At 50.1% G+C, this 12005-nt stretch overlaps 1 protein-coding gene and 1 long non-coding RNA gene across 4 annotated transcripts in view; both read left to right on the forward strand.

Moving 5' to 3' along the window:
• Positions 1 to 12005, forward strand: part of LOC119445378 (general transcription factor 3C polypeptide 3) — a 501836-nt gene that overhangs the window by 77796 nt on the left and 412035 nt on the right. The window lies entirely within an intron of this gene.
• LOC125944187 (uncharacterized) lies at positions 908 to 1729 on the forward strand. The gene is made up of 2 exons (XR_007466184.1): positions 908 to 1442; positions 1595 to 1729. It is a non-coding gene; the product is annotated as an uncharacterized LOC125944187 (long non-coding RNA).

Raw genomic sequence — 12005 nt, forward strand, 5'->3', positions numbered from 1 at the left:
GAGCGAGCGGGGGTCTCTCGGTCGCGCTCTTTTATATCTTTTGTAGCGTTAGCTACACTGGCCTAGCCAAGCCCGTTTCGCGCGGCACATCAAGAGCCGTGCTGCGCATGCGCAAGGATCAGTGATGTCACATGGCTTGCAAAGCGGAGCCACCGGAGCCGGCACCTCTCGCGCACTCCGCCGCCGCCGCGCGCGACTCACCGCCGCCGGTCTGCGCATTCCAGAGGAGTGACGTCGTAGCCGTGGTAGACGCACTGGCGCCGGCGCGCGCTCGCTGTGCAGTCGCCGTCTGACACTGCGCTGGAGCCGCTGCGCTTCTGACTGGCGTTTGCCAGTGTGGTATAGCCATGGAGAAGGAGAGCGCAAATGCTGCTCAACAGCGCAGAAGAACGGAGAAGCTTGACTCATCGGATCCCGAAGTAGTTGCCTGGCAATTAGCGGTAAAGACGGCAGCGTGTTACTTCACTGATCACCGAGCCGTCTTTGTGGCAATAGAGAAGCAATGTGACGTTGAGCAAAAATAAATATACATGTGCCACATAATACGTATACCGCGTGTGTGTCATTGGAGCAGCAGTAAGCATGACAATCAAGCTAATCCTTGACAATCTAGACAACCAGGAAAGCTAAGAATAATCAGCTGAACCTTTGCTAACGCTACGTATATCCTGGCATAGCCGAGCTAAGCCACTGCAACTTTTTCGCTATGCTTTCGGTCTCGGTTATGTCATTTTCTGTCTCATACAAAGATGCTTTATTTTTCAGTTATATGTATTAGTACATTGTTGAAAATACGTAGCCTTTAACTTGCTGATGTGTTACGACAGTTTAGACAGAAAAAAAGAAGCTTGAACTCGCAATAGCTTTGACTTCGCATCGCCACTGATATCAATTCAGCAACAGGCGCCTCGATGCAAGTGCGCAGCAATGTTCCGTGCGCGAGCAGCGTGTGCTTTATTTGTGTCTTTTCGACTTTTGTGCGGTTGACCATGGCCCAAGTACGTATATACTAGGCAGAACTGTACAGTTGCGTGCTGAAATTTAGAGCTGTGCTTCTGACTGCTATTTGTGGTACGTTTGTTCGCCTTGCGGAGCGCTTACGGGAATGTTCTGGAGGCAATGTTTTGATGGTTAATTTTCGCACATGTTTGTATCGCTTGGTTTCCAGCGTTCCTCTTCAATGGTCAGGGATATTTCTCATTTGCAATGCCTATCTCTAAGTCTCTGGCAGCATTATGTTATTGGCACTTTTGTGATCTGAGAAGCTGCCTGACCAAGTTGCCTATCAAGATGAACATTCCATCTCTGGATTCTGCTTGCGTGGAATTTATTTTACCATATATTTTTCAATGCAGCTAGAAAGTACTGGCTTTCTATCTTGAATCCGGTGGCCCCAGAAGCAGGTGCTGGCAAGCAGGCCATGCACTTTTGGTCATTAATTAGTATGTGATACTACCTCTTACTAATCAGTTTTATTCTTTTTAATTATAATTGTGGCACTGTGCCTACTAGTCATTTTGTGCCTACTCGTTACTTGTGTTTTAATAAAGTTTAATTTTCAAGAATCTGTTCTTGATTAAGTGTTTTTTTTTAGATCCGCGTTTAACCTGTTTGTATACAGCGAGAACATGTAATGAATAATTTCATACATGTGCGTGGCTGGGGGCCGATCATTTTTGTAATAAAGCTTTATCAGTTGTATAAATAAAAAAGTAACATTGGTATGACATTGTGAGTTTCACTGGTGTGCTTTACCTAGTGCTTACTGAACTCACTATTTTTCATTTATCCATTGCAGGATTTGTAATGATGCATAATGATCAAAATGTGGATTTATGATTTTCTTAGCACAGTTTTCGCATTTTGATGAGCGCTAGAACTATATATAAAAGTTGACAGTCACTTTAGCGAACACTGAAGAGGATGAAGGCAGAAGCCTGCGCACTCACGAAGCATTAATTAAATTATTTGTCATTTGCATGCGTTGTTACTTCTATTGTTTTCTCCTACCAAAGTTGTGGGCTCGAGTGCCTTAATTACCTGTGCCTTAATTAACTTCGTCATAATTAAACCAATGGTTGGGGGCTCTACTCCCACCAAAAGTCGAGGGTTTGAGTGCCTTAATTGTATCCTAATTAACTTTGTCTTAACACCAAAAGTCGTGGGTTCGACTTTCACCAAAGTTCGAGAGTTCGAGTGCCTAATTAACTCTGCTGTTATTAACTTGCCTTAAGTAACTTCGCTCTAATGAACACCCAAGGTAGTGGGTTCGACTCTACCTTCACCATGTCAATTGGAATCCAACTTGGAGACAATTTGGAGATGTGGCCGGTTCACCCATATCTCCAAGTGGTTTCGACTCCAAACAAAGGCCGTGGGTTAGAGTGCCGCAATTAACTCTATCTTAATGAACTGTGCCTTAATTCGCTTCGACCTAATTAACACCAAAGGTTGAAGGTTCAATCCCCAATTTTAGTGCCATTGAATTTGGTGCTGCGACGCTGGACATCGGATTTTTCGACCATTGAGCCATCTAAGGATTTTACCTTAATAAGTGTTGCAATTTATATTTCCACATTCACACGTTTACACGTTAACAAAACATTTCAAGCAAAGTCACCAGCTACATGCCGACAATGGGGGTAACTGTGCCATTAGTGTGCCTCAGCAGATGTACCATCGAGGACAAATTAAATGCGAACAGCGGAGTGTGTGGCCGAAGCATAACTAAAGGTATATGGTGGATGTCGTCGGCCAGTCGTGCACGTGCGTGGGGATGTAGTTCTCGAGGAAGAGTGCAGCGCTGCTCGCCCTATTGCGATAAACGTCACCCGTATTTTGTCCAAAAGTTGTTTTCTCATCTCTCCTCGGGCAGGGCCATACCCACCTGGCAGTACAGTGTTATGGTGACTAGCATCATCGCTACATCTGTAGCGTGATATAGCTGGCATGCACCCAGCTTGCTAACAAGCATTGCTTTGCTTTTGTTACCACCATCAAAGCTGCCAGTGTCTAATCGTAATTTGAATAGCACGAAAAATGCATTGCATTGGACGCGCAACAACAGTGCTAGCCACCTTATAAGTAATCACAGATAGGAATGGCACTGCAATGGCGGGGTGAGAATACAAGCTTCCAACAAAATACAGGTGACGTAATATACGCACTAGGACAAGCAGCCCCGCACTCCGCATCGAAACCACATGCATGTGTACAATCATCGCTGGCCGACGCCACATACTGTGCTTTTCCTTACGTTTTGGCCACACACTCTGCTATTCGCATTTCATTTGTATTCAATAGTACATCTACTGTGGCACTCGCAGGTATACAGATAGCGTCAGCAGGAAATATCCACTAGATGTTCTATGGACCTCCTGCGTCCCCAAAAAGAACATCTATTAGAGGTTACTTATGTCCAGCTGCGACATCCTTTCAATGTTAGAGCAACGTGATCTGGATGGGACTTAGATTATCCATGGTACGTATTTGTAACGTTGTTTGGAGAAATAGATATCTATAGGATGTGTGCAATGTCTCAAACATGATGTTCTATGGACATCTGTGGTACATTAATGGTTCACTGGGTTGCTTTTTCCTTTGCGGTAGCGCACGGTGAAGTCGTAACGCTGCAGCAGCAGTGCCCAATGCGCCAGGCGGCCACTCGGCTCACTCAAGCACCTCAACCAAGTGAGAGCCATGTGGTCAGTCTCAATCGTGAATGCCACTCCGTCGACATAGTAGTCAAGCTTTCACAGAGCGAAAACTATCGCGAGACACTCCTTCTCTGTCACCGAGTATTTCCTTTCCGTCGGCGTCAACGAACGGCTCGCGAACGCAACCGGTCGGAGAATGCCTCCGTGCTCCTGAAGCAAAATTGCACCTAGACCCAGGTCGCTTGCGTCTGTTTGAATCACAAACTCCCTGTTCAAGTCGGGCAGCTGCAACTCTGCCGTGTCAGCGAGCACCGTTGTGAGGCCGCGCAGTGCCGCCTCCTGCTCTGGACCCCAAGTCCAACGCTCGTCTTTCCTCAAGAGCTTCGTTAAAAGCGCTTGCACTGCCGCGCAGTCTGGAATGAATTGGCGATAAAAGTTCACCAATCCCAGAAAGCGTCTCAGTTCGCCGATATCTTTCGGCGACGGGTAGCTCAGTATAGCCTCGAGCTTATCCTCACTCGGCAGAATGCGGCCGTTGTCCAACGTAAATCCCAACAGCGTTATTCTGTTCGCAGCTATCTGAGCTTTACTCGGGTTCAACGTGATACCCGCGGACCTCAGCCTGTCTAGGATGTCTCTCAAGTGGCGCAAGTGCTCGTCGAATGTTTTCGAATAAACCACTATGTCGTCGAGATATGCGAGAGCATGTTGCCACTTCGCATCTCCTAGAACTCGGTCCATCAACCTCTGATAGGTAGCGGGAGCTCCGACTAAGCCAAAAGACATTCTTTTGAACTGAAAGAGCCCGCGGTGACAAGTGAAAGCAGTTTTCTCTTTGTCACGCTCGTCCATTTCGACCTGAAAATATCCACGACTAGCATCGAGCGTCGTAAAGTACTTCGCGCCGCCTAGGTTAGATACTAAAGAGGAAATGGAGGGTAGAGGGTACGCATCCTTCTTCGTAACCTCATTCAGCCTGCGGTAGTCTACACAAAGGCGATAAGTATCGTCCTTCTTCGGGACTAGAACTACCGGGAAGCCCCATGGGCTGTCGGACCTTTCCACAACGCCTGTGTCGATGAGTTCTTCTAAGGCGCTGTCAAGTGCTTTCCGTGTAGTCAAGCCTATCGGCCGAGGATTACATTTCCACGGCGCAGCGTCACCCGCGTCTATCCTGTGACTGACTAACGTAGTGAGCCCCCCCCCCCCGGCCGCAACACTACAATTGCTAGTAGGTACAGCGTTTGACCACCGGCGCCACGCTGCGCCGCTCGCGCGTACCGCGTTTCTAGGTGGTTCTGTCGCCGAGGGCGCTCGAACGCAATCATATGGTTCGCAAGAATGCAAGAATGCCACGGCGGCAGCCGTGGTACCGGGCGCCGACGCGAAGCGGCGGTCGTTGGGGTGTTGCGGAGCGCAGCGTAGCAACACCCCAAATAAAAAAATACTGCTCCAGTCAGGTAGACTGCTCCCTCCCTGATAGTGAGATTATATTTGGATCATCAAAACAGTGATGCGTTTATAATACCACCGATCCCAACAGCAGGCTAGTCACCACCAGCCCAGCGTTTTCTCCGTCTTTTTCCAACGGACCTTTACTTGTATATTGTATGCCCACCCTGCTAAGGTCTTGTATAAGATCGCAGTATCAATAAATAAAAAAATAAAATAAACGCCTCCTCCGTTCCAACGGCGGCGGCTAGAAACATGGTACGCGCGAGCGGCGCAGCGTGGCGCCAGCGGTCAAACGCTGTATCTACTAGCAATTGTAAATATGCCCCCTTGCAACGTCTCTCCGTTGCTTTGATCGTCTTTACCGATTACGGTTTGCTCGCTCGGCTGCGGCTGGGTGTGGCCCGCTCGCGCCGCCCCCGGAGACTGGCGGGTCGCCGCAGGTACGGGCGCTTTTGCGAAACGCTTCAAAACACCCGTTCCATTCTCTCGGTAACCTCCGCTGGCGATGTCTATCAAAATACCCGACTTGGCGAGAAAGTCTCGACCTAAAATAACAGGCACTGACAGACCGGGAAGATGTACGAGGCGTTGCCGCCTGACGCGTCTCTCCCAACGAATAACTAGTCTAGCTGCACCGCTCGATTGTTGCGTGCCGGAAGCAAGGCGAAAAGTGATGTCACTATCTCTTAAGCGGATATTGTTCTCGCGGAGATGCTGCAACACCTCGTCATCAAATAAAGAAGGGCTTGCCCCAGTATCCAATAATGCAGCAAACTTCTTTCGGGCTATCGTTAGCTCGATGAACGGCGCCTGCGAGTCCGCGACATCTCCTACGCGACAAGCCAAAGGCGCAAGTAAATCGCAATCACCAGCAGTGTTCGAGATCGCCGCCCGGGACCCAAGGTGGATCACCGGCGGCCTCGCCCGTTTCCCGAACCACGTGCTCGACCTTGGCCCGGCGTGCTTGCGCAGTCACGGGCGATGTGCCCCAGTCCGCCGCATTGGTAGCAACGGCCACCGAAGCCTCGGTGGCGTGGGCGCCCGTCGCTCCAATCCAGCGGGCCGTAGCTTCCTCGCTCGGCGGTCGGCATGTGCCGCTCCTCCGTTCTCGCAAGTTCCTGCCGCGGCGCTTTATGCTGTGCTGTTTTCAGCGCATAGGTGTACGGGTCCAAGGCGCGGTCTGATAATTCCCAACCACGCTGGACCTGCTCGTCGGCGAACGATGCCGACGCGTCTACCCTAGGGGAATGTGAAGCGCTCCCGCCGCCGTTCCACGCGCAGCGATGGATGGATGGATGGATGGATGTACCCCTCGCTGCTTAACTTCCAACCTTGCTCGAACCTCTGATCTCATGCACAGGACCGCATTGCCGAAAGTCAAACTAGGGACCATCACCCCTTTCCAAATCCCTCTCACCACTTCGTACCTATTGTAATTCCACAGTGCCCTATTTTTCATCACAGCTGCATTTCTGCTACCTTTAGCCGTCCAGTAGCGCACCCAGGATTTCTGCCAGGGGGGGAGTCCCCCACTACGGCGTGCCTCATAATCAGAACTGGTTTTGGCACGTAAAACCCCATAATTTATTTTTTTTTTTGCCAGGGGGGGGGGGGGGGTTGACAGTTTGCCAATGCCATCTAACCAGCACTAATTTCGATTTCTTCACGGGAAATTGTAAAAAAAATGAGCTTTTTGCGAGTGTGCAGACAATTGCGCGTCTTACATCTTAGTTGCAGTACTGAAATGCGTAAGGAAAGAAAAGGGGTTAAACAAAAGGGGGGGGCGGGTTAAGTCGGCCTCAGGTGGGGGGGGGGGGTTACAACCCCCGAATCCCCCCCCCCCCCGTCGGTGCGCCACTGTAGCCGTCACATATTTTTCATGTTCCGTTAGGTACTCAGCGCCATTGTTTATCCACACTCCAAGATATTTGTACTTATCCACCACCTCCAGCGTAACCTCCTGTATCCTACGCTCGCTGCCCTGATTATCATTAGACAGTTTTAGTTTAGCGTGGTTACCGGAATAGCGGGCGTACCGGAATAGCGGGATCGAAGTGCGCATGCGCAGAACGCTAACCGACCCATACCGTTTACCGTGCGCACGCTATTTCTCAGAGTTAACGTTACCGCGTTAGCGTGGTGTACGTAGTGTACGTAAAACATGGCGGCGGTCCCGGTCGCCCGCTTCGAACTGAATTTGGCGTTGTTTTTGTAGAATTCACCTCGTTCGTAGCAAATGACTGCGTAAACGCCTTTTGCTTAGTCTCATGCCGCTTCGCCGAGAGAGTGTTATGGCTAATCTTGAGGAATTTTCAAGATCGCTTCTCGTTTCGAACGCGCCTAAGCCTAACGAGAGAAATTTTTTTCTGAGATGCGAGTGCCATCTGTCGCTAAAGTCGGAAGATAGGCGCGACGACGGCATATGGCCTCTGAGATGGGAGGATGTCGGAGGCTATGGTAGACAGCTTGTACTGCTTGTCTGTTTCGTTGCAGATCGACGGACATGTGAAGTAAAAATACAACGCGCTCCTGGCTTCCATTGCGCTGCCTATCGTACTTTCCGCACGCACACACACATAGAATTAGGTGCCCTGTGTATGCGAAATTCAAAGCGTAATGGAATAGCGTCCCGCACGGAAACTACGCTATCACGCTATACTAAAACTCTCTTTCTGCAAAGTTCGTTTGCGGAACGGTAACGCTATTTCCCGTAACCCCGCTATTACGCTAATGCTAAACTAAAACTGTCTATTAAAAGCGAGGCTCGAGTGACAGCGCGGTGGGTGGAGGCGGACGGTATGCTCGTGCCGCGAGGATGTCCCCTTGGATGCGCTTTGCTTCGGTGGCGAGCTCGTCTAAGTCTCGGTACCTACATCCCCTGAAGTAGGCCGCGAAAGTCGGGTGCGCTTGCCGCGTGACGCGCTCGACTTTATCGGCGTCGGTGGCGAGAGGGCTTGCGAGACGATAAAGTTCGTCCATCGCTCGAACATACTCCAGCAGGGACTCGTCCGGATGCTGGGTACGCAACTCTAACTCTCTTCTCAAACGCCACTCGTAGTTGGCCGGAAGAAATTCCTCGCGGAAGTTCGCGCGGAACTCTTCTACTGTGCGGGCTCTGTGTCCGGCCAGTCAGAACCAACGAGCCGCCTGTTCAGTCAGTGAAGCAGGGACCACGCGCGCGAGAAGTTCGGCGTCTGAAAGCCCTGTTGCTTGCTGATAATACTATAGACGGTCGAGGTACTCGTTTGCACTAGTGCGATCGTGGTACCCACTATAGGTAGGCATGTCTACCTTAATTCGTGGTCGCTCGCTCTGCGACGGGGCCTGCATTGTGTTCTGCAGGGCGCCGGCTAAGCTCTGCATGACTTGCAGCGCATTCTGCAGCATTATTTCGCTTGACGGAATACTACCGCCCGAAGGTTCGGGCGCATCCGCAGCTTGCGTCGAACTATTCAGAGGCATAGGTGGCTCTGAGTCCGCGGGACGAAGCGGCGAAGTGTTAGGCCTACTTTCAGGCCTAAACCCTGCCAACGTGGCGTTTCCGCGATCCCGACTGTTCCGCGTGAAACACTCAAAATCAAAGCTACCGGTTTGTTCGGAAGCTGCCGCCGCGTTATCACTAGGCCTCTGATTATCTGCCGCGACATCCGACAACATGAACAAATCTGGAAAGTCAGACAAGCCCGTCGCCATTGTTTGCTGTAACTTCAGTAGTCCCAGCTCCAAAAAACAGAAAAAAAAAAAAAACTCGCCGTGTTGCCGAATTCGAACCACGTTGGTAGCGCCAAATGTGGGGGTCTTCCCCAACCCGTAGCGCGTGTGATCGCAGCTACGTAGGGTTCGGGCGAATAAGGCAACAAGCGAGTCAACTCAACAACGTTTATTGCTGTTGGCAATAAAACACTCTTCCAGAGGGAAGTCCGCTATGTATAATAAGTAATAAAATAGGCTTGCCTCGTCGCGTGTGGTAGTCACGCGAACGAGGTCAATCACGGGTTTCAGCGGGTAAATCCGTATGGGCAGGTATAATCAAGCGAGGTCAGAGAGCGAGCGGGGGTCTCTCGGTCGCGCTCTTTTATATCTTTTTACCTTTCCGCGAGGGGAGTGTCCTCCTCGCCCGCCGGATACTTTCCCTCTTCCCGCGCGGGCGCGCGCGTCGCGAGAGGCGAGCGAGAACCGGGAGAGGGCAAAGTGCATTTCTCCCATGTCCGCCCGGCTCCCGCGGCGCGCGTTGTGCGCGCACGAGATGTCCGCCCGGCTACCGCCGCGTGCGCTCCGTTCGCAAGCGACGGGCGAGCGCCCGCGGGAGAAGGTGGCAGCGTGTGCTCCCCACACCGTTTACGTCTTTTTTCCAGTGTTTGTCCGTTTGTACGCGCAACGCTTCCCGATACAGATATGAGTTGATGTATGAGCTTTAAGAAATGACGTCGGGGAGTATTCCGACAATAACAGTGTGACTACAACAGAAGCTCTTCTTCCATTCGCTGCTTCAGTGGATGTGGCGAGGTGTTGGTGCTGTTGATGGTGTTATGCCGCTCACCCCTCCACGCAGTAGAAGCCAGTGTTGCGGAGTTACCACTCTGAAATTGAAATGACTGCGAAATCATTCCACATTTTCGCGACCACGAAATGGAATGGGAATGGAATTAAGCGCCTTTTGCCCGGAAGGGAATGGAAATGGAATTACGTGTTTTTCCGAAAATAGAGTGCTTTTTCGTCTACGCGCTGTTTTTTGTCAAAGTATGCCGAAGAATCAACCAGCCCGCGTTCAAACATGCAAGTCAGAGCCTCGAATTATGTCCTTATAGACTGAGTTGCTTTGAAGTTTGTCTCGTTTCTTAGCGTAACCGCGGCTCTATGCCGTTGCTATCCGTCCTGCGGAGCTGTATAGGTGTTCTGTGGCGGAACTGCGGTAGCGGCATACTCCCCCTCTCCCTCCTCTTACGCCTTGTGATTTTTTTTACCTCTTTGGCGCCTTCTCCCCCCCCATCCTTCACTCTCCCCCCTTCACTTCTTTGTTTTTGCTTCTGTCGCCGTCAGCGACTCGGACGCATATTCGAAAAAGCGCTTCTCTAAGTTGTGATGCGTATTGATGCTGGCCCGATGCTTGTGTTCACTGCAAGCCTTCACATAAGCAGCTTGCACACATCAACTCACCTCGTACTCCTCTCCCCCCTCAACTCTTGTGCAATACTGTCCCCCCTGTATAGACACATGGACACCTTTGCCCGAAACTGTCGACGAAGGTCTGCAGGTCAGTGCAGCACACAGCCGTACACGATGAACTGTGTGCCCTCTCCCTCCATACAGAAAGAGAGAGAGAAATAAACTTTTGAAAGCATTGGTTTGGCAAGCTTGCCGAAGCAGGATAGCCCACGTAACTGCAGCCACGACGGCGCCTCCCCGAGCCCCGACGCCCCGATTCGCGCCGAACAAAACCCACGTTTGCTCTGGTCTAGGGTGGGGGAAGGGGAGGAGGGAGTTGTGGTCCGAGTGGCGCCTGTTGGCGGCTAGAGAAGCCCAACGGTTCATCATTTAGTGGTTCGCTCATACTGTGAATGCTACACAATGCTTCGAAGCATGCCCCTCGGATTTCTGTGCTACCACCCCCACCCTGCTTTCCAGCCTTCTATTGCAAATAAAAAACATGTCCATTATGCACTGCCACACTGGCTCCTGCTCCCAGCGGCTCACGCACGCAGTAAGTCCGCCAACATGGCACATTGGAAACAACCTTTTGAAATTACCCGTGAAGAAAACAAACATGCTTCACGCTGCAAGCTTTGCTCCAAAACTATACATGCTGCAGTCGGAGTTTCACCTAATTTGATTCGGCACCTAAAAAGAAAGCACGAACGTGAGTACACGCAACGAGAAGGGGCTGGCAAGCCAGCCGAAGATAACGTTGGCCTTCATCGCTGGGTGCCGCTCTGTGCCTGTTCATCGAAAGGCTGCTCTTGATGACGCCATAATATAAGGTCTGCATGAACACTACTTTTCTCAGCATAAAAATATGCTCTGTAGTCATTTTCGCATTAACACATTTAAGCTTCAACAACATTAAAACACCACAAGCCGTAAAACATGCTGACCATGCAAATACTCTAGGTAGCAGGAGAACTGCCCCTATGGGAATTAGTAGGGTGGTTGTACTGTACCAGATATGTCACCTAGCTACTTTTCCTCGACCTTATTGGTAACATGTTTTCCGCAATATTGCAGTTCTTAACGCGTCTGATGACATCAGCGTTATAGTGCGCTCATCGGTAACTCGATAAAACTATCAAGATGTCTTTCCTACGTTGAGGAATTAAAGGAATGGAATTGAACTGCCAGACTATTCCCGGAGTTAAAATGGGCTAAGTTTTTTCATTCCGAGGAATTTTAAGGAATGGAATTGCGGCAAGTTCTAATTTCCCAGAATGGAATTGGAATGGAATGGGGGCGCCTATTCCGCAACACTGGTAGAGGCCAATAACGCTTGTAGAATGACGTTCATGAAGTTGCATTAGTGGCACACAGTGTAATATAAATGTTGATTAGTGTTATCTTATTACAAAGTAATTTGAAAGCATGCAAAAATGCTGCAGAAATGCCATCCTCGTCTTGATAAACAGGCGAAAAATGCAAAATCAATACATCTCTGATGAGTGGGTAAAAGATTGTTTGAGTTAAAACGAAAAACAAGGTAAGAATTCAGATCTGTGTAGCCAGTTAACATACGTTTGCACAGATATCATAAATTTTGCTTTTTCTTAATCATATTGACACATCAATTCAGTACATTTCCATGGGTTATGCAGTTCCAGTTTGCTTGCGCTTCATTTTGCGTGCCGCGGAGGATTCGGTGGGGAGAGACAAAGACGACGGAGAAGACATGCTGCTCGATCGGAG

Source organism: Dermacentor silvarum, chromosome 3 (assembly GCF_013339745.2).
Source record: "Dermacentor silvarum isolate Dsil-2018 chromosome 3, BIME_Dsil_1.4, whole genome shotgun sequence".
In the NCBI taxonomy this organism is placed as follows: Eukaryota; Metazoa; Arthropoda; class Arachnida; order Ixodida; family Ixodidae; genus Dermacentor; species Dermacentor silvarum.